Source organism: Apium graveolens, chromosome 8 (assembly GCF_009905375.1).
Source record: "Apium graveolens cultivar Ventura chromosome 8, ASM990537v1, whole genome shotgun sequence".
NCBI classification, from domain to species: Eukaryota; Viridiplantae; Streptophyta; class Magnoliopsida; order Apiales; family Apiaceae; genus Apium; species Apium graveolens.
The window spans coordinates 172540983-172564308 of record NC_133654.1 but is presented as its reverse complement, the minus strand read 5'-3'; the positions used below and the strand labels follow the sequence as shown (position 1 = coordinate 172564308).

General features: G+C 35.8%; 1 non-coding gene across 1 annotated transcript; it reads left to right on the top strand.

Annotated features, from left to right (window-relative positions):
- Positions 1-22919: 22919 nt before the first annotated feature.
- LOC141682278 (small nucleolar RNA R71) lies at positions 22920-23026 on the top strand. The gene has a single exon (XR_012559680.1). It is a non-coding gene; the product is annotated as a small nucleolar RNA R71 (small nucleolar RNA).
- Positions 23027-23326: the final 300 nt, after the last annotated feature.

Below are 23326 nucleotides of genomic sequence, written 5' to 3'. Positions count from 1 at the left end.
GCTGATCAGTCATGCACTAACCCCGAGCAAGGTTCCCAGCTTTGCTCTATATATTGGATCCAAGGCACGCATTGGCCTATTATGACCATGAATCTGGTCTGACCACGAATCTAGTCCACATTTATCAAACTATCCAATTCTAAAACAATTCAATATGATAACCAATGTAAATCAATAAGCTGAATCATAAACAACATTTATCTTGAAGCATAGGGTGATTCATAATACCAAGTAGGTATAACAAGGGATTCAAAAAGATTGGCTTTCAATCAGGGAAAGAATCAGAAAGTAGAAGACTAAGGGTTCAAGGGTTCCAAGAATTGTCCTTCTGTTAAACAAGGAATAAGGGTTGGTATGTTAAGAAACTCAATATCAGAATCAGTATGTGGTGGATATATATTTGTGGAGTAGTATCGTATGTGTTTGGATCGTATTTGGGAATTCAACAGTCAATGGTTTGTGAAGAACAAGGCTTATGGCTCAAGATAAAAAAGAATCAGGGTTCAAGGTTAAATAGTTTAAAGCACTTGCAATATAAAACAAGAGTTATTTTAAATAATAGCGACATATTATGAAACAGTTCGAAAATATTTGCAATATGTCTTTAAAGAAAGGTTCAGAAGTACTTGCCTTATCGTCAACGATTTCCACTTTACTTGTACTCATCTAACAGTTTTACTCATCAACCACTTTTCTTCTCTTTCTATGCCTTGCTTCTATTTATCAATCACTTTCCTTCTCTTTTTACGCTTTGCTTATATTTATAGATCACTGGTTTCCTTTTCTATGCCTCGCTGACTCTGCTAGGCATCACAAGTATCTATTAATACTCAATCTCATATCATTATAATCATCACATAGACGTCACAATCTTTTACCTACCCTTCGTTTTACCCAAATCCGACGTACAGATTGAAAGTTATGAATAAAACAGTCAAACCATAACCACATAGGCATATAACGCATCAATCAGTGAACACGTAGCACATAACACGTAAGGCATTCGATCAAAATAATTTTTCACAGAAGATTCGGGGTCAAAATGATTTTCCAGGTATTTATTACGATTTTTTGAACATTTTTCGGATTTAAAATGGACCTCTGAATCATTTTATAATTAAATAATAGGGTTCGAACACCCGAATCTGACTTTAAAATAATTTTATAATAATTATCGAGCCTTGAAAATAATTTTAAATAATATTTTAAAGCTCGGAACTATTTTTGGAAAATTTTAAATTTAAATAAATAATTAAATCTAATTAAATAATCAATTATAATTAATTAATTACTAATTAAATTAATTAAATAATTAATATTTAAATTAATTGACTAATTAAATAATTAATTATCAACTAAAATTAATTAAGTAAATAATTAAGATTTATTTTAAATCAAAAAATAATTTTCAGAAAATAAATAATGAGTTTTTTTTTGAATTTTAAAAATGAATTTTAAATAATTTTAGAAAAAGAAAATCTAATAACAGATTTTCAGAATTCATCTCAACTCCAGGAGGATCAAACGGTAGCACTCCAAGAAGGTGGCCGGAATCAGAAGAACTCGTCGCCGGAGTTCTGGATTTTCCAGAATCTAGCCGACGGCCGGCGAACTTCCGGTGCCCCGTAGAAAGTCAAAACAGGGTTGATTTGATCCCCCTTTGCTTCCAATATCTTCCTCACAACTCCAGAATTACTACTAGCCTCACAGTATCACCGTTCAACCTGGGGAAATCGATTCCCGGCCATCCCCGACTCCAACTCCGACGAACCACCGGCCCAACTCGATCTCACGCAAAACGAAACCAAACAATACGTTTTAACCACGAAAATGAAGCCCAGATGATTTAGAACTTATTCCTATACTCTGATTTTACCCAGTTTCAACCAAAATGAAAACCCTAAATTCGATTAAGAACATTCAAACGATTTAAACCCTAATTTCATTAAACGGAGAATCAAACTAAATTTTCTACATGTTATTGAACTCGGTTTTTGACATATAATATACCAAATTGACCAGAAAATTATTATCCACATGATAGAGTCATCAAATCACACAAACAACATCAAGAACAAAAAATCCTATTTTAATTCATAAATAATTCAAAATAAAAAAATTAAATCAGAAAAATACCTTGATTTCTGCATAAAAACGGATGATTGATTATGAAAGTACTTTTTGAGAGCTTCGTTTTGATATGTTGCACGCCCGAATCGGAGTTCAATAACGCCCTCGTTCGTATGTTTGATTCTCAAGAACGCGATATTAATTCAACATTTCTCCGTATTTACTGTATTCGTACTGGTTGCAAATGAATAAACGAATAAAATAAAATAATAAATAGGCTATATATATTTTTGGAATATTGGTTCGTTTTGGATCGTCAAATTAGTTGCTTAGCCGCTAAGTAACTACAAAAATGATCCGATTTGGTACCTGTATTGGATAATTATCCAAACCGGGCTTTTTATAAAATACTATATATAAAAATAACGTAATAATATCCCGTCTTTCGAGAATACGGATTTTGTTGATTCACCGAAATGATTATCGTATCGAAAATCTTGCGTCGGGCCGCGCACGGGTCAAACTGTAATCCCGATCGAAAAAGTCAAAACACGGAAAATGTCCGGAATTACCAGATTAGGTTAGGAAGGAGTTTTCGGAAGAGTTTCGGGTTGTAAAAACGTAAAAATGGTTGAAGTCGGACGATTCCCGGCTTTATAAAATAAATTTGTATTAAATTCATAAATCAATATAAAATTATTTAACAGCCCAAAAATTACCAGCAAAATACCGTAATTATCTTTATTTTATTCTGGTCATAATAAAATTAGCAAACTTATACTGTATCACATATAAGCATTCACATATTTACACTAATCATCAGATAATTCACCAAAAATCACATTATAATCATAAAAAAATTATTTAGTAATAAAAATAATTACACGCGATATCCCGGATGTTACATCCTTCCCTCCTTAAAAGGATTCTGTCCTCAGAATCATACTAAGGATCAGATAATGATATATTCATGTATCTCACTTCCATTTTCTCAAGTTGGTCTATTAACCCTACAACTTTTCATAAACTTTTACTCGCAGCATCAACCATTACTTAATAACCTCTCGCTGACATCATATTCTATCTGTTGCTCATATAACTCAACTCGAGTCTCCATTTTATATCTAATGGAGCTAAATTACTTTTCCTGAGTATACACGTATAAATACCTTATGAATCTGCTAAAAGTGGGGTGGTGAAGCCAACTTATTTACACTTATCCCGACTATTTTACTATCTCAAAAGGAACCAGCATAATGCTTACTAATTAAATTTTCTTTGCAATTCTAATAATTCGTGCTCACGAACGTTGGCAATAGCTACTGGTTATTGAACCCCATTCCCACATGTTTCTCTATTCAATTAGCTTAGTTCATAATAACTTCGAATCGCATTCGAGGCACTTTAATCGTTCTTTTAATCTTCTTGTCCAACTGCAAATGATATACTGAAACTATGGCGTATTCGATTTCTAACGTTCTCGAGATTACTCCAAAGTTAAGAATTAACGATAAAATCTCGACTGAGTATGACTGACGCACAGACTTATCACCATATTTTATTTTCCTTGAAGCATAATCGAGGAGGTTTATCAAGCGAAGATCTCTTACCATTTTAAAGAAAGTACACTAACCTGGAGGCATCACCGGCATACTTTTAACCTATATTATCATTTATTTTGATTATAAGAAGTTTTCATACAAAACTGACTATAATGCTTTCCTTGCCATCTAGTCACAAATAACGTTTATTCTTTCTTCATACCATACTATCAGAAAGTCTTTTTTTTTTGACATCTATGTCTCGTATCATATCTTCGGAGTAGCTTGAATCTCTTGAGTTATCATTGTTCAACTAAATTTCTATCTTTTTAGTTCCACTTTACTTATTATCCGTGCATCTAGGAGTAGTACATATCATTCTTGTTCGATATAATTTATCGTATTCTGATTACTCTTGTCAAATTTTAAATCACACCATATTGATTATCTACAATTAGTTTCTGGATCTGATGACGTACCACCATTTCTTCGAGCAGCGACTAACCCACTTATGGAATAAACTGTTTGATACTAAATGAAAATAATCAGGTTTAAATAACCTATTAATAATAGTACAATTAATGCTTTCCTCACCTTTGGTTCTCAGGTGGCATCACCATGACGTTTCTTGAAGAAATATATCCATCTAATCTTTGATATCCCACCTTAACTCCTTGATATGTATAACATTTTCTAATCTATCCCACCATTTCTTTCTTCATATCTGGCCACCAATAATTTTCCTCTAAATCTCTATACATATTGGAACTTCATGGATGAACCAAATGTCTTGAGTTGTGAACCTCTTGTACAGTTCCATCCCTCAATTCTGTCATTAGTGAAATCTTAAATCCTGAAATAAAATCTGGGAATGCGTTGATCATCCTTTTGAGTATATATATATTTTCTCTAACATCAATATCTTGATCTAGTATTTTCCCTTGGCATTTCTTTACCTTCTCTAGCAATTCTGGCTGAAAAGTCATACTATACATCTTTGCATTGTTAGGTTTGCAAGCTCTGGCTTCCAATTTCAACTTTTGAAATTCCTTGTATAATTCTTCTGACACTGTCAACACGTTTAGTCCTTCCATTCTGTTTAATGCATCTGTTACTACATTTGTTTTTCCTGGGTGATAGTTAATCATGTAGTCATAGTCCTTGCTCAACTCCAGCCATCTTCGCTGTCATTCATATTACCCATATCTTACCTATATCGTGGCATCTTATATAGTTTCTTTATCATCCTTTTGATTCCACTTCCTTTCCTATCTCCGTTGTTCATTCTCATAGCTTATTCAAAACCGAACTCTTGACATTAATACTCATTTTGCTGTCATATCAAATTAGATATTAATACGAACTTTGATGCTCACAACATCCCATTCTGAAGTAAACATCAATCATCTGTATTAATACCACTTTCGATATTTAACAACAACCGAAGTATCAACATCCATCGGAAACTGAACTAAAACTGTATCTCACACTTTATCCCAAAGCAGAAATACTTGACAACTCATTATTGTATGATTATCAGAAACAAGGTGTCCTTTAATAAAACTTTGTTGCAGATGATAACATCTCCTTGATTGTCTAATGAAATCTATTTTGGTGTAGTTATTAATCTCTGCTTTATTCCATCTCCCTTCTTCCTTTCTTCTCGTTGCTTTATTTTATATCTTTAGCTCTTGAAAACATACTCCTCACTTGTCCATACAAATGATTTTTTTTTATTATTATTTCTCTTATTTATGACAGGCGTATTTACCCACGCAAAACTCACACATTTACGACAATTTCTGAATTCTGTCACCGTTCTTACTTCTCCCCAATTCCTCATTATTTTGATTTCGGATTTGAAAGTCACATCAAAATTTGACTTAATCTAATTGGAATCGATCTCCATGTAACTGACCATTAATTGGTACAATTAGCCAATTAACTTACTTAATTGATCAATTGCACCTAGGGATGACTAGCTAAATGAAATCAAAGACCAAATATATACAGTCGAATTGGATGTAACAACCTCTTTCGAGAATCAAGATCACAATTAATTGGAGTATCACATGAATATCAATAACATACAAAAGTTTACATTCTATCTTTAAAAGCAGGGCATCTACTTTATATTATTGACTACCAGTCGGGCTTAAGCCGACACCTACAGTCAACTAAATAACCAACAATCAACCCTCAAATATCCCAGTCCACTTTCACTTTCCCAACTCACCAATTCACCACCTCATGTAATATTAATTAGTACAACCCATGTCTCTAATTCAACTTAAGGTTATAGCGAGCAATTCTTATTATACCATATCTTTTTCTCATATTCTCTGATTATAACAGAATATCACTACTGAGTACAATTACAAATTATTCTAAAATTCTTCTAGTTCATGTTTCAATTCAAGCTCTCTACTTAACAATTAGTCCACCCTGGCAGTATACACTTGTCCTTATTAATTAACTTGTTCAACCTTGATGACCAACACCTTGTCTCAACCAACACTCTTAAAATCTTGTGAATGAGTACATTTGGTTTTAAAGCTTCATATCTTAAAAATTGCTGCAGTCAAACCGCCATACCTTCATCTTCCCTTATGTCTTTCCATATTGAACCTTCTTTGTCGTCCCTGCTACAAGCGTAAATTTTACCACAACTCATTTACTTGAGTTGGGGAAAGCCCAACCATCCCTTGATGAACACACTTAAAGTTTATTCGTATCTAGCATTTCTTCGATCTCGAATCTTCATGATAAATATCTCCCATATTATTGAGGTATGACTGGATGTGTTGCAGTTGCTCAATCCCTTTGAGACCTAGGTTCTTGTGCATTGCGCTCTCTAGTTCCTAAGTTGATTCTTCCACACAATGAAAATAAGGATTTTGTGGTTTATATCTAACAGACCGATGTTTCATTTTTACAACGTCTTAATCGATTATCTGGTTATTATTAGGAATTTCTTCATTCACCTTCATTGTCCAATCGATCATTTGCCTCATCTGATACATGCAGCTTTACTTTCTTGTTTCTCTGGTTAATTTACCTCATACGATTTGCTAATTACTCCAATTCATGCCAAAATCTCAGACTCAAAATGTATCATGTATATAGATTTTTTTTGATTTGATGCTCTCGCAACTATCCCGTTATCGACATAATAGTTCTTCTCTGCACGTAAATGTCCACCATCCTTCGGCTTGTAATTTTCCATACTTTTCACATAACTCCATCTGCTACGCGGGTTCATTTCGCTTCTTTTTAAGATATTCAAAGAATAGATCTTACACAAGAAGGAATTTGTGTATATGATTCTAATTGGAAACCTTTTGTAAGGAATAAGAGTATAAGGAAACAATCGGAGAAATTCATGAATCAACAAATCAGGATTTAAGAAGAAAGAATGAATAATGATTTGAATAGGAATGAGACAACCATATTAATACTCAAGATGGCCAGTCTTTCGTATCATATGGCACACATCACATGATTAGGTGGCATCCCACCAGAGTCTTTGTCATTTTGACAAATCGTCACACCATAACACTGCTTATCCCAATTAGAAAACACTATTTTGAAGAAGGAATGATTTGAAAGGGATTCAACAATCAGCTTATAAAGCTGATCATGAGAGAAGTTCATACTTTACTCGAGATTTATAAGAATAATAAGAAAGATTGATATCATTGGTCGCTATCCGCATTTTATCTTTTTACAGCTTCAACGCTTTTCCGATCAATAGATCCCATGCCGAGTCATATATCAACTTCTAAAAGTTCCCAAAAATGCTTTCTTGAATCGATTATTAAAATAATTTCCCACTTACTAGGTCTTGTATCTTTAGCGTCACTTTTCCACGTTCATATACGATTTTATTTGCAATCTTACAAAATTTATGCTCATAACTTCGAATTTCGCTTATGCTGCTAATCTTTCAACTTGTCGCCTCTTTTGCTAATAACGTTCTCCCTTTAGAAGGTCTAGAGATTTCCTTAATCTTCTTTGCTCGTACTCAGCTTCTCGTGAATCGACATATACCTCGTGCTCTAATCGCCTCAGCAGTCTCTCCGTAATAGCGGGTCCACTTGTCCCTCTAAACGAATCATACCAATTCCTAGAACAAGTATTCGTCTTGATAATCTGAATCTTACAATGAACAAGAAACTCAAGTAGTAGTTTGACAACCAAGTTTTCAAAACTTTTTTTGTTCCAAGGAATTTTAGAAAAATTTTATGAAGAAAATCTCTTTTGAAAACTAGTTTGAAATTTTGAAAATCATACACATGGTCATCATTACTATATGAGTTGGTTGTCGTCCTTCTTAACTATTACAAGGAATCCAGTTAGGAAAATAATCAGATAAGAGTCCATTTTTTTCCGTATATCTTCTAACCCTTATTGGGTCCACTTTACGTTCATTGGTCAACAAAATTCCAATTACCGTTGCATACTATCTTATTCGTAACTTCACTTCTAGTCTTTCATACTGGTAACATTTCCAATCCTCATCTCTTACGGTTACTAAGTATAACAAATCTATCCGGTAATCATCAGATTTATTTTATAACACAAGGTCAGTTTATATCACATTATCTTTATACGTATGATGTTTGATCATATCGTCGTCATATAATTTCAAGAAAACTCTCGATTTCCAAATCTCTCAAATTTTTTTAAAGATTCATCTAGCTCACTCTACAAAATAATCGTGAGTGACATACTCATTAGTAGCTCCCTATAACCTGGTAGCGGCTATCTTCCGAAACACACATATCCTCACTTTAGGTTCTTTTAACATTTCTTAATGCCTCGTGTACTCACCATATGTTATAGCTTTCGAATCCATCCCTCTGGGTGTTGTTACTCCATAAGACGAGTTTTGAACGGATGTTATAGAACAGACTGTAGAGTAAACAGAAAAGATGTGCACACAACTGAATATCCGGTAGAACTGGAATCAGCGTGTGGGGGAAAATTCTCGAATAGATAGCCTCACATCAGAGGATGAGATAATAACATGAAAATGTGCAATCATCGCAACAGGAGGTGACATGGCGAATACCGGTGGACAAGAAAGGCGTGAATCAGATGATAGTCTTTCGAATGAAGGCTCCGAATGATCAGACGATCAGGGAATATGAGAATCTTCCATCACCGCCATCTGAAAATCGCATCACTAGATAAGGATATCGAATTACATCACAAATCCCACTAGAACCTACTATTTCTATTTCCTAATCTTAACCCTCTATCCATTCCCGACAATCTAGGCTTGTTTCAGTGACTTATAACCTGTAGCTCTGATACCAACCCGTGACGCCCTCCAAACCCGGGTCAGAAGTTTGGGGCTCACAACACTCACCACAATATTTAAACTTGTATATAAAGTATTATATGCATTGGCCCTTTTACACAACCACGGATCGCAACAGGTTAAAGTATGAAAACAAGCCACAACCTTAACTTTTATTATATTGTAGTAAACCCCAACTAGTTCAACTTACAATTGATGATGATATCGTACTTACAATCTTACACCACTCATCTGTAATATAAAGCTCCTGCTAGCTCGATCCAACTTAAATGGAAATCCTAGCTCGCACACTGGACAGGGAATCCTCGTTACCAACACTTTCTTCTTCAACTGTTGAAAACATAAATTTTTTTGCAAGAGTGAGCTTACTAGCTCAGCAAGTAATCATAGCAGCAATTGAGGTTAAACAATTACCAATTGAGATGATTCAGAAGAATCAAGTTTCTAAATAAGTAATGATTGGAATTGGATATTCACTTTTCATTTTAAAAACCAAGGTTAGGCTGCTGATCAGTCACGCACTAACCCCGAGCAAGGCTCCCAGCTTTTCTCTATATACTGGATCCAAGGCATGCATTGGCCTATTATGACCACGAATCTGGTCTGACCACAAATCTAGTTCACATTTATCAAACAATCCAATTCTAAAATAATTCAATATGATAACCAATGTAAATCAATAAGCTGAATCATAAACAACATTTATCTTGAAGCATAGGGTGATTCATAATACCAAGTAGGTATAACAAGGGATTCAAAAAGATTGGCTTTCAATCAAGGAAAAAATCAGAAAGTAGAAGACCAAGGGTTCAAGGGTTCCAAGAATTGGCCTTCTCTTAAACAAGGAATAAGGGTTGGTATGTTAAGAAACTCAATATCAGAATCAGTATGTGGTGAATATGTATTTGTGGAGTAGTATCGTATGTGTTTGGATCATATCTAGGAATTCAACAGTCAATGGTTTGTGAAGAACAAGGCTTATGGCTCAAGATCAAGAAGAATCAGGGTTCAAGGTTAAATAGTTTAAAGCACTTGCAATATAAAACATGAGTTATTTTGAATAATAGCGACATGTTATGAAACAATTCGAAAATATTAGCAATATATCTTTAAAGAAAGGTTCAGAAGTACTTGCCTTATCGTCAACGATTTCCACTTTACTTGTACTAATCTATCAGTTTTACTCATCAACCACTTTTCTTCTCTTTCTATGCATTGCTTCTATTTATCAATCACTTTCCTTCTCTTTCTACGCTTTGCTTATATTTATAGATCAATGGTTTCCTTTTTTATGCCTCGCTGACTCTGCTAGGCATCACAAGTATCTATCAATACTCAATCTCATATCATTATAATCGTCACATAGACGTCACAATCTTTTACCTACCCTTCGTTTTACCCAAATCCGACGTACGGATTGAAAGTTATGAATAAAATAGTCAAACCATAACCACATAGGCATATAACACATCAATTAGTGAACATGTAGCACATAACACGTAAGGCATTCGATCAAAATAATTTTTCACAGAAGATTCGGGGTCAAAAAGATTTTCCAGGTATTTATTACGAATTTTTGAACATTTTTCGGAATTAAAATGGACCTCCGAATCATTTTATAATTAAATAATAGGGTTCGAACACCCGAATCTGACTTTAAAATAATTTTATAATAATTATCGAGCCTTGATAATAATTTTAAATAATATTTCAAAGCTCGGAACTATTTTTGGAAATTTTAAATTCAAATAAATAATTAAATCTAATTAAACAATCAATTAAAATTAATTAATAACTAATTAAATTAATTAATATTTAAATTAATTGACTAATTATATAATTAATTATCAACTAAAGTTAATTAAGTAAATAATTAAGATTTATTTTAAATCAAAAAATAATTTTCAGAAAATAAATAATGATTTTTTTTTTAATTTTAAAAATGAATTTTAAATAATTTTAGAAAAAGAAAATCTAATAACAGATTTTCAGAATTCATCTCAGCTCTAGGAGGATTAAACGGCAGCACTCCAAGAAGGTGGCCGGAATCAAAAGAACTCGTCGCCGGAGTTCTGGATTTTCCAGAATCCGGCCGACGGCCGGCGAACTTCCGGTGCCCCGTAGAAAGCCAAAACAGGGTTGATTTGATCCCCTTTTGCTTCCAATATCTTCCTGACAACTCCAGAATTACTACTAGCCTCACAGTATCACCGTTCAACCTGGGGAAATCGATTCCCGGCCATCCTCGACTCTAACTCCGGCGAACCACCGACCCAACTCGATCTTATGCAAAATGAAACCAAACAATACATTTTAACCAAGAAAATGAAGCCCAGATGATTTAGAACTTAATCCTATACTCTGATTTTACCCAGAATCAACCAAAATGAAAACCCCAAATTCGATTAAGAACATTCAAACAATTTAAACCCTAATTTCATTAAACCGAGAATCAAACTAAATTTTCTACATGTTATTGAACTCGGTTTTTGACATATAATATACCAAATTGACCAGAAAATTATTATCTACATGATAGAGTCATCAAATCACACAAACAACATCAAGATCAAAAATTCTTATTTTAATTCATAAATAATTCGAAATAAAATAATTAAATCAGAAAAATACCTTGATTTCTGCATAAAAACAAATGATTGATTATGAAAGTACTTTTCGAGAGCTTCGTTTTGATATGTTGCACGCCCGAATCGGAGTTCAATAACGCCCTCGTTCGTATGTTTGATTCTCAAGAACGTGATATTAATTCGACATTTCTCTGTATTTACTGTATTCGTACTGGTTGCAAATGAATAAACGAATAAAATGAAATAATAAATAGGCTATATATATTTTTGGAATATTGGTTCATTTTGGATCGTTAAATTAGTTGCTTAGCCGCTAAGTGACTGCAAAAATGATAAGATTTGGTACCTGTATTGGATCATTATTCAAACCGGGCTTTTTATAAAATACTATATATAAAAATAACGTAATAATATCTCGTCTTTCGAGAATACGGGTTTTGTTGATTCACCGAAATGATTATTATATCGAAAATCTTGCGCCGGGCCGCGCACGGGTCAAACCGTAATCCAGATCGAAAAAGTTAAAACACGGAAAATGTCCGGATTTACCAGATTAGGTTAGGAAGGAGTTTTCGGAAGAGTTTCGGGTTCTAAAAACGTAAAAATGGTTGAAGTCGGATGATTCCCGGCCTTATAAAATAATTTTGTAATAAATTCATAAGTCAATATAAAATTTTTAACAGCCCAAAAATTACCAGAAAAATACCGTAATTATTTATATTTTATTCTGGTCATAATAAAATTAGCAAACTTATACTGTATCACATATAAGCATTCACATATATACACCAATCATCTGATAATTCACCAAAAATCACATAATAATCATAAAAAATTATTTAGTAATAAAAATAATTACACGCGATATCCCGGATGTTACAAAGGCCCTGTTCCATGGGCTAGGTTTACCGAATTGTTTTTGGAAAAGTATTTTCCTGACTGTGTACGGAATCAAATGGAAATTGAGTTTCTAGAATTGAAGCAAGGAGACGGAAGTGTAGCTGAGTATGAGGCTAAGTTTACAGAATTGGCTAGATTTGTACCAGACTCTGTACACTCTGAAGCCCAGAAGGCAAGAAGGTTTCAACAAGGGTTGAAGCCTGAGATTCGTAGTGGAGTTGTGGCATTACAACTCAAGACATATCCTTCCGTAGTTCAGGCCACCTTGGTAATTGAATTTGATCAGAAGTTAGCCGCCAGAGAAAACGAAGATAGGAAGCGAAAGATAGATGATGTGGGAGGAGCATCAGGTTAAGAATGATTTAGTCAGAAGTCTCAGGAAAAGGTTAGAAGGGACAAGAATAAAGAATTCAGAGGATAAAGCATTTCTTTAAACAAGCCTAATAGCACCTCAATCAGCTCTAGCCAAGTCAAATCGGTCAAGTCGTCTATATTGGAGTGTAAACAATGTGCTAAAAGGCACGGTGGAATGTGTAAAGCAAATACTGAATGTTTCAGGTGTGGACAGAAAGGACATTATGCGTCAAAGTGTAAGGTGGAAAATCCGAGAGTGACCTGTTACAACTGTGGTAAGGTGGGGCATGTGGCCAAGAACTGTAGAAGTGCTTCCCGAGATAGCATGGGAGGTAGTGCATCAAAAGGTTTGGCATCCAGTACACCTAAGGCTGAGACTTATAAGATGAGAAAAAGGTCAACTACTCAAGACCCTGATAAGGAATCAAGGCAATGATTGATTTCCAGGAGAAGCAAATAGTAATATCTACAGAAGCTAATATTAGGATAAGTATCCAAGAGCATAAGCAAGAATATAAGGCGTAACTAGCACATGTAAGGGATATTAAAAAGGAAGCACCTAAGTTGGAAGAAATCCAGATAGTAAGTGAAGTCCCAAAGGTTTTACCAGATGACTTACCAAGAATTACGTCGAAGCATAAGACATAATCTCTTATTGGTTACTGTAGAGAGTCGGGCTGGCGTCAAAAGCCCCGTATCATATGGCCAGTAAGAATCAAGTAATCAGTTAAGGAGACTTCAGGATTGTGGGATGAAAGAATAACGAGATAAGGTGTATTCCGTGTTGTGCAATAATGTGGTTTATAGAAAAGAAGAATAGATGTATGAAGTTATGTGCTGATTATCAAACGATGGAAAAGTTGATGAATAGGAATAAGTAACCCCTGCATAGAATTGATTATCTATATAATTCAATTAAAGGAACGTGTTGGTTCTTGAAGGTTGATCCAGAGCAGGTTATCGTCAGTTAAGGGTTAAGCCTGAGGTCATACTAAAGACCTTGTTTAGAACAAGATATAGACATTACGAGTTTTTGGTGATGTTAGTTGGATTGACAAATGCATCAGTCGTCTATAGGATTAAGTGGATGTAGTGTATAAGGAGTGCTCAGATAATTTGTAATTGTATTTATTGATAACATCCTCGTCCCTTCAGGACTAGGGAAGATCAAACGGAACACCTGAAAATTTCCCTACAAAAAGGTTAGAAAAGCAGCAATGGTATGCTAAGTTTCAAAGTATGAATTCTAGGGTTCTATTCACCTGGAAGCACTCGGGCGTATCAAGACATGACAGAGAACTTTTGGGTAATTATTGATAAGTTGACGAAGTCTGCATGTTTCCTTCCAATTAATGAAAGGTACCCTTGGATAAGCTAGCGAAGTTGTATCTGAATGAAATTGTGACAATAATGGAGCCCCTGTTCTAATTATGATTGATTGAGACCTGAGGTTTAACTTGAGGTTTTGGACGAAGTTCCAGGAATGCTTGGGGATTGAGTGAAATATGAGTACCACTTACCATCCCTAGACAAATGGTAAAGGTGAGAGGACGATTCAGGTAAGGGAAGTTATTATGCTAGTGTGGGAATGACACCCTATGAAGCTTTGTTTGGACATAAGCATAGAACCCCACTTTACTGAAATAAGGTATAAGAAAAGAAGTTGTTGAGTCTTAAGTTAGTGCCGCAAACTGAAGACACAGTGGTGTTGATTCAGACAAAGAACGCGGACTTGTATCGAAAGATTCTGAAGGATAGAAATAGGATTGATGGTATTATTAAAGGTGCTACCTTGAAAAGGATTGATTAGGTTCGAACCAAAGGGCAGCTGAGTCCTAGATATAGTGGACCGTTTAAGATACTGAGGAAATCAGGTAAAGTCGTCTATGCGCTAGCGTTGTTGCCATAGCTACAGCATACTCCTAGTGTGTTTTGCGACTTTGTGTCGAATGAGTATATCTTCGATTTGAATCAAAATATTGTGTATGAACTAATCTAGAACCTAGATCAAAACCTCAGGAATGAGTTTATATCTATAGTAAGTTAGCTTTAAATAAATCCTCGAGTAGAATAGTCTACTCGGGAGTTAGAGTCAGATATGCTTAACATATATCCTCACTTGTTTAGTTAGATCAGATTCTGAGGACATAATCTATTTAAGGGGAAAGGATGTAATGACTCGTATACTTTTATATTATTTAAAAGTGTAATTATTAAATAATTAATTAAATAAAATATGTGCGATTTATGGTGTACCAGGTTGCTCGCATAATTAATTATTGAGTTGTACTGAATTGTTTTTACTTTTAAAAGTGAATTTAATGCAAATTTATTTGCATAAATATTTGGAATGTCTCTAAAATTATTTTTATTATTTTATAATTACAATAATTATTTTTGGGATTTTATAAAATTTAGAAATCAATATTTCATCAATTATTTAGACCTGTATGATTTTCTGATTGCATTTATTCGTAAAATCTGTATTTAATTCCAGAATTCTTTAAAAATTATGAAACTCATATTTATTTAATTTTGGGATATTTCGAGAATTTTAAAATTAATTTGGGAATTTTAGGGATTAATTTCACCTGCACGTTGATTCGTTTAATTGATAAAAGCGGGTATAAAGTGCGTTTTAGATTTTTTTTTTAAATTTTGAAAGTTACATTTTTATTTACTTCGGGATATTTCTAACATTTTAAGACTATTTTTATGATTTTCTGAATTTGTTTTAAATACAACTCGGTTCGTTCAATGTGAATTGCGGGTACGAGTTGCATTTTAAAAATGCTTTAAAAATTATGAAAATTTTATTTTATAAGTTTTGGGGTTTTTAGAAAATTTTAAGACTATTTCTGTGGTTTTCTGAATCTGTTTTAAGTATGACTCGATTCTCTAAAATCGAATTTAGGATTAAAAATTGGGCCTATAAGCAATAGAAGGACACGTGTTGGATTTTCAGAATACATACTGCCTCGTGTCATTTGCTGATTGCTGAGGAATAACTAAATAAAAAAACAGAAGCACATCCCCGATTCATCTCTTTCACAATTTCTCTCTTGCTCCCCATCTCCTTTTTGCCCTCGTTTTTTCTTCTAGCAGCCTAGTCGCCGCCCGTGTTTTCCCCCCGGTAATTACCCCCCTGTCTGTTGCTTTGGTTTTTCTTTTCCCCCCGCCATGTACGCGCATCTGTGTGTGAGTTAGGTGTGTAATCCTGTGTGTGAGTGTTAGTGATGTTACTGCTGCCTTTCTTTTATTGATAGTCTCGACCTATTCTTTCCGGCCACCTGAATTTATGTGGTGTTATTTTCGGTTACGCGATTATTAATCATTTATTTTTTTATTTTATTTATTTATTTCCTACAGAAATTTTATTTGAGAAAGTTCGTGATATAAATAAGATAATTGCGAGCGGGAAAAATTATTTAATCGATGAATTTCGTGTCGGACACCCGAATTTCTCGGGTACCCACGAGTTTTACCGCCGTCGGCGATGAGCTTCGGCGAGCCGACGGTGGACTTTGATGATTTGTTCTGAGTCCTAATATTTTAAAATATTAATTTAGTTCATAAAATAATTATCAAAACGAGAAATATTGATCCGGTATTTAAAGATTGTATTGAGATTTGGATTGCGTACTTATTTATGATTGGGTTATGAATTTGAGCTGATTGGGATTGTTGTGTAATCAATTAAATTTGTGATTGTTGCATTGTTGTTGGGAATTGAGACGTCGATTTATGTTTCGACGGGTAGACCGATAAATAGAAGAGAAGCTGCCCGATTTTCGGAAAATTAAATTCAAAAATATGGGAACGTATCTTGTAATTGTCAGAGATATCAGTCGAACGTATATACTTGTATATTATAAATGAGTACTGTGCGAAACCTACTCACCTATCGTGATAAATGTTTTGTAATATATCTGACAACCCTAGTTGTTGCGTGTGTTATACAATATGTATAAGTACGAGTCGGGATTTGATATCGAATGGGTAGATTTGTTAGAGAGGATATGTCAAGCATAACTGGTTGTCTAACATAGAGTAGTTCGACTATGTAGGTGCTAGTCGAAGGATTCAAGAATTGAAGTTGGACTAAAAATAATCTATCGATCAGTCGACAAGCGCAGCAAGGTTCTAAGCGAAGGGCCTGAGTGTCGAGGTCGGATCCAGGATAGTCTAATAGTAAGGCGATAATTCAAGCGTTCGAGTCGGTCCAAGGTCAAACGAAATCAGTTGTAAAGCTCTGCAAGGCAAGTACCCCTGACCATACTCTTATGGTTCAGTATATATGAATAGCTGTTGTTTTATTCCTCCAATGGAACATAAATGTTTTAAGTTACGTATCCCCTGTATTTGGAAATGTTGATTAAAAATATGTTTTGGGGAAAAGTAACTTCTGAAAGCACCTATCTCTAAACGTGATTAAAATGAAAAGAAGTTTTGAATAGTGTGCTGTGACAGAATGGTTTTAAAAAGAGATAGGTGACAGTGATTTTGGAAAACTGGATAAAGAAAATGTTATGATCCACCTATGTCATGGAATGTTTTGACCCACCTATGTCGTGGAATTTTGGAAAGAGGTAAAAAGGGAATTCAGTTGATCTATTGGAATTGAGTAGGCGTAAGTGGCTAATTCGGTTGGGCGCTCTGTTTAACCGATTAGTCCAACATGGGGAAATACCTAATTAGTCTTTTCCCAAGTTCCGGAATATATTCTTTATTCTGGATGGCCGTAGTCGCTATCCGGTGAGGACAGACTGATCAGATATCTTCACCCGTTGAACGTCCAATAGATTTGATTGATTTAGTTTTGAAATTGTTTAAAAAATCAACTTGTTTGAGACAGATGATTTGAAAATGAAATAGCATGCCAAGATTTAACTCTGGTATTTATACACAGCACACGACTGATATTGTTGTTTTTCAGAGCATGCTAGTTTTGAATATCCAGTTTATGAATGTTTTACATGTTTTGAAAATGAGCTATAATCTCTGTTCCTATCACTGTTTTATCATAAATTGCTTTTCTTGTTATTCATATAGTGGTACTGCTGAGCAATTGATTGTTCACCCTTGCATAATATTTTATATATGTATTACAGATTCCTAGGAGATTCTTTTATGGTAGTCAGGGCAGAGTTCCAGTTCCATCTGTGCCAGGCTCCTCTGAGGTAGTTGTGTTGGACCGAAGATGGTCTATTGAGTTGCTGTATTAAGTTAGTTGCGTTAGGATGGTTTGTTTTAAGCCGGTTTTTAATAGTTGTAACCTAAATCATACTTAAACCTGGAAAAGGTCTTGGTAAAGGGGTCGTAGTTATGTATTATACATAATTTGGATTATAATATTTTTGTTATTATTGTTGTTAGTGACGTCAACTCCTGACCCCGGGGTTGAGGCCGTCACAAATGTGAGCTCAAACGGATAATAAAACGGCACTAACCACCTCGCGGTTTTCCGTGTTACCATAGTAATGCTTCAACCTCTAACCATTTACCTTGAATGCTTGGCCCGAATCATTCTAAAAAATCTCCATCGCTCCATGTGAAAACAAAGTTTTGACAACAACCTGCCCTGACCATTTTGACTTCAACTTTCCAGGAAAAAGACGGAGACGAGAGTTAAACAAAAGAACTTGTTGCCCCGGCACAAATGATTTGAGCACTAGACCCCTATCGTGCCACCTCTTGACTTTCTCCTTATACATTTTGTTGTTTTCATGTGCTTGAAGTCGAAATTCGTCGAGTTCATTTAATTGAAGCATCCTTTTCTTTCCAGTTGCATCCAAATCAAAATTCAACTTATTCAGAGCCCAATACGCTTTATGCTCTAGTTTCACCGGCAAATGACACACCTTACTATAAACCAACTGAAACGGTGACATTCCCAATAGAGTCTTGTATGCTGTTCTATACATCCAAACAGCTTCGTCAAGCTTCAAAGACCAATCTTTTCTCGATAGACATGCAACCTTCTCTAAAATGCACCTGATCTCAATGCTAGATACGTCGGCTTGACCATTCGTCTGAGGATGATAAGCCGTAGCAATGCGATAATTCATATTATATTTTGCATCATAGCAGTGAACTTGCGATTGCAAAAATGCGACCCCTCATCGCTGATTATGACTCTTGGTGTTCCAAATCTTGTGAATATCTGCTTGTGAAGAAAATTAAACACTACTTTCGCATCGTTCGTTGGAAATGCCTTAACTTTAACCCATTTCGACACATAATCAACCGCCAACAAGATATACTGATTGTTACAAGATGAGACAAATGGCCCTATGAAGTCAATTCCCCAAACATCGAAGACTTCAACCTCGAAAAGCAGATTAAGAGGCATCTCATCCCTCTTGGACATATTACCCACACGTTGACATCGATCACATTTCAAAATGAACTGATGAGCATCTTTAAACAAAGTTGGCCAAAAGAAACCTTCTTGAAGAATACGAGCTGTTGTCTTTTCTCCACCAGAGTGTCCTCCATAAGCCGTTAAGTGGCAATCTCACAAGATCCCCCTGTTTCTCTGTAAGGAATACATCTCCTGATGATTTGGTCAGCTCCTTGTCGAAAATGAAACGGCTCATCCCACATATACCACTTCACTTCATGCAGAAACTTCTTCCTTTGAGCATATGTCACGTCGGGAGGCATGATATTACTCACAAGGTAGTTCACAATGTCTGCAAACCATGGTTCTTCCTCTTGCACTCCAAATAGCTGCTCATCGGGAAAAGACTTATTAATTAATGACTTATCTTGTGAAGTAGCAATTGGATCCTCTAAACGCGAGAGATGATCAGTGACTTGATTTTCAGTCCATTTTCTGTCCTTGATTTCTAACTCAAATTCTTGAAGCAAAAGAACCCATCGAATCAATCTAGGCTTCGAGTCCTTCTTCGAGACGAGATATCGAATTGCAGTGTGATCAGTGAAAACTATCACCTTCGTCCCAAGAAGATAAGATCGAAATTTCTCAAAACCATAGACAATAGCCAAAAGTTCTTTCTCCGTAGTAGTATAATTCAGTTGAGTACCATTTAGGGTCTTACTAGCATAGTAAACCACATGAAATATGTTGTTCTTTCTCTGCCCAAGAACTGCTCCAACTGCATAGTCACTTGCATCGCACATCATCTCAAACGGTTCACTCCAGTCGGGTGCAGTTATGACAGGTGCCGTGATTAAACTCTTATTTAAGAACTCAAAAGCAGCCACGCACTCGTCATCAAACTTAAACGGGACATCTTTCTCTAGAAGATTGCACAAAGGTTTAGAAATTTTTGAGAAGTTCTTGATGAACCGCCTGTAGAAGCCCGCATGACCAAGAAAATTGCGAACTCCCTTAACAAAAATTGGTGGAGGAAGATTCTCGATGACCCCCACTTTGGCTTTTTCCACCTCAAGACCCTTGCTAGAGTCCTTGTGCCCAAAAATAATGCCCTGTCGCACCATAAAATGACATTTTTCCCAATTGAGAACCAAATTTGTCTCAACACACCTCTTGAGAATGTCACCTAGATTCTGCAAGCACTCATTGAATGAATCACCAAACATAGAGAAATCGTCCATGAACACCTCCACATTTTGACCAATCATATCAGAGCAGATATCCATCATGCATCTCTGAAATATGGCCGGTGCTCCACATAACCCAAAAGAATCCCTGTGAAAGGCGAAAGTACCATATGGACAAGTGAAAGTAGTCTTCTCATGATCTTCTGGAGCAATGCAAATTTGATTATAGCCAGAATAACCATCCAGAAGATAGTAGTACTCATGCCCAGCAAATCTGTCTAGCATCTGATCAGTAAACGACAGATGGAAGTGATCTTTTCTTGTGGCCTTGTTCACCTTCTTGTAATCCATGTAAACTCTCCACTGTTCGAGTAGGAATGAGCTCTTTATTCTCATTAGCAACGACTGTGATACCTCCCTTCTTTGGTACACACTCAATCGGACTCACCCAAGAACTGTCAGAAATGGGATAGATGATCCCTGCATCCAGCCACTTAAGGATTTTCTTCACAACTTCCTTCATGATAGGGTTTAACCTTCTTTGTTGCTCAACAGTAGGCTTGCTACATTCCTCTAGCAGAATTTTATGTATACAATATGAAGGGCTAATTCCCTTGATATATGCTATAGTCCAACCAATTGCCGATTTGAATTCTCTAAGAATTCTCAAAAGCTTCTCCTCGTCGCTACCTGAAAGGTTAGATGCAATAATAACAGGCAAAGTAGATGCATCACCTAAAAACGCATACCTCAAATGTTCAGGTAAAGGCTTAAGCTTGAGAGTAGGAGCTTCCTCAATAGATGGCTTGAGGCGCTTAGGAGCTTTATTCAACTCCTCCATTCCTAGAGATTCAAAAGGCATATCAATCTTCCTCTTTCAGGGAGAAGCATTCATAAATTGCTACTGCTCATCCCCTTCATCATCTTCACTATCAGAATTCCTCAATAAGGCCTTCTCTAAGGCATCAGACCTTAGCAATTGATCAAGTTCTGAAGTAACCACATAATCAACCAACTCCACTTTTAAGCACTCCTCATTTTTCGTAGGGAACTTCATGGAATTGAACACATTAAAAGTTACATCCTGATCCATCATTCGCATGGTGAACTCACCTTTCTGCACATCTATCAACGTCTGGCCAGTAGCCAAGAAAGGTCTTCCCAAGATTATGGGAATCTTCTTATCCTCCTCGAAATTAAGAACTACAAAATCAGCAGGTAAGATGATCCACCTTGACCAAGACATCCTCCACAATACCACGTGGATATGTAATAGAACGGTCGGACAACTACAAAGTCATATAAGTAGGCTTTGGATTAGGCAAGTTCAACTTCTTGAAGATTGACAAGGGCATCAGATTAATGCTAGTTCCCAAGTCACATAGACACTTGTCAAATGACACCTTTCCAATTGTACAAGGAATAGTGAAGCTTCCAAGATCTTTAAGCTTCGGAGGCAACTTCTGTTGCAACACAGCACTGCATTCCTCTATGAGAGAAACGGTCTCTAAGTCATCAAGCTTCACCTTCCTAGAGAGAATACTATTCATGAACTTCGCCTAACTAGGCATTTGTTCAAGAGCTTTAGCGAAAGGTATATTGATGTGAAGTTTCTTGAACACCTCCAGAAACTTCTCAAACTGCTTATCCAGCTTTTTTTTTCTGCAGCTTCTTAGGAAAAGGAGGTGGATGATAGATCTGTTTCTCCCATGTATTACCCTCAGGAGGAGTATGCTCAACAATAGTCTTTCTTGGTTCCACTTCTGCTTCCTTCTGCACTTCTTCTTCTTCAGCCTCAACTTCAGATTCTGGAGTCTTAGCTTTTTCATGATTTGCAACCTTACCAGACCTCAATGTAATTGCCTTAACATGCTCCTTAGCTTCTTTCTTGCCTGGCACTTCGGTATCGCTCTGGAGCATGCCAAGTTGATGATTCAGTAATGTATTAGTAATTTGCCCAATCTGATTCTCCAAGGTCTTGATAGACACAGCTTGGCTCTTGCACATGAGCCTCAACTCCTTTCATTCAGATTTTCATTAGCTTGCAGTAACTGCTGAAGTTGAAGTTGTTGCCTAGGGGCATATTGCGGTTGTTGAAAACCAGGAGGGTCATACTGTTTTGCTATGTATGACTGATAAGATTGTTGCACCGCATTTTGATTGTTACTCCAGCTGAAGTTAGGATGATTGCGGTTATTTGGATGATAAGTGGCTAGAGCTTGTTGCTGTGATCTCTGAAAGTTACTCACAAATTGAGCTGATTCTCTAGAAATAAAATATTGCTCAGTTTCATGTGCCCCCGCACAAAGCTCACAAACACCAGTGATTTGATTAACTCCATAATTCGCCAAAGAGTCCACTTTCATCGTCAAAGATTGAAGTTGAGCAGCTATAACAGTAGTTGTATCCACTTCTAGAATTCCTGCGACCTTGCCTTGCAACATTCTTTGCATAGGATTCTAGTATTCATTAGCTGACATTAGCTCAATCAACTCATAAGCTTCATTATAGCTTTTGGCCCATAAGGCTCCCTCAGATGCTGCATCGAGTATAGGTCTAGACTGAGCGCCTAAACCATTATAGAAACTATTTATAATCATCTAATTAGGCATGCCATGATGTGGGAACTTCCTTAGCATCTCCTTAGATCGATCCCAAGCCTCACACGGAGATTCTCCAGTTTGCTGAGCAAACTGAGTAAGAGCATTCCTGATTGCAGCAGTCTTCGCCATAGGAAATAATTTAGTAAGAAACTTTTGCGCTAGATCCTCCCATTTGGTGATAGACCCTGGTGGTAGAGAATATAACCAACACTTTGCTTTATCCCTCAGAGAGAATGGGAAGAGTCGCAGCTTGATAGCGACTTCAGTCACCCCATTGAACTTGAAAGTGTCACAGATTTCGATGAAATCCCTGATGTGCATGTTGGGGTCTTCTGTAGGAGAACCCCCAAACTGAACTGAGTTTTGTATCATCTGAATCGTGCTCGACTTGATCTCAAAAGTGTTAGCCGAGAT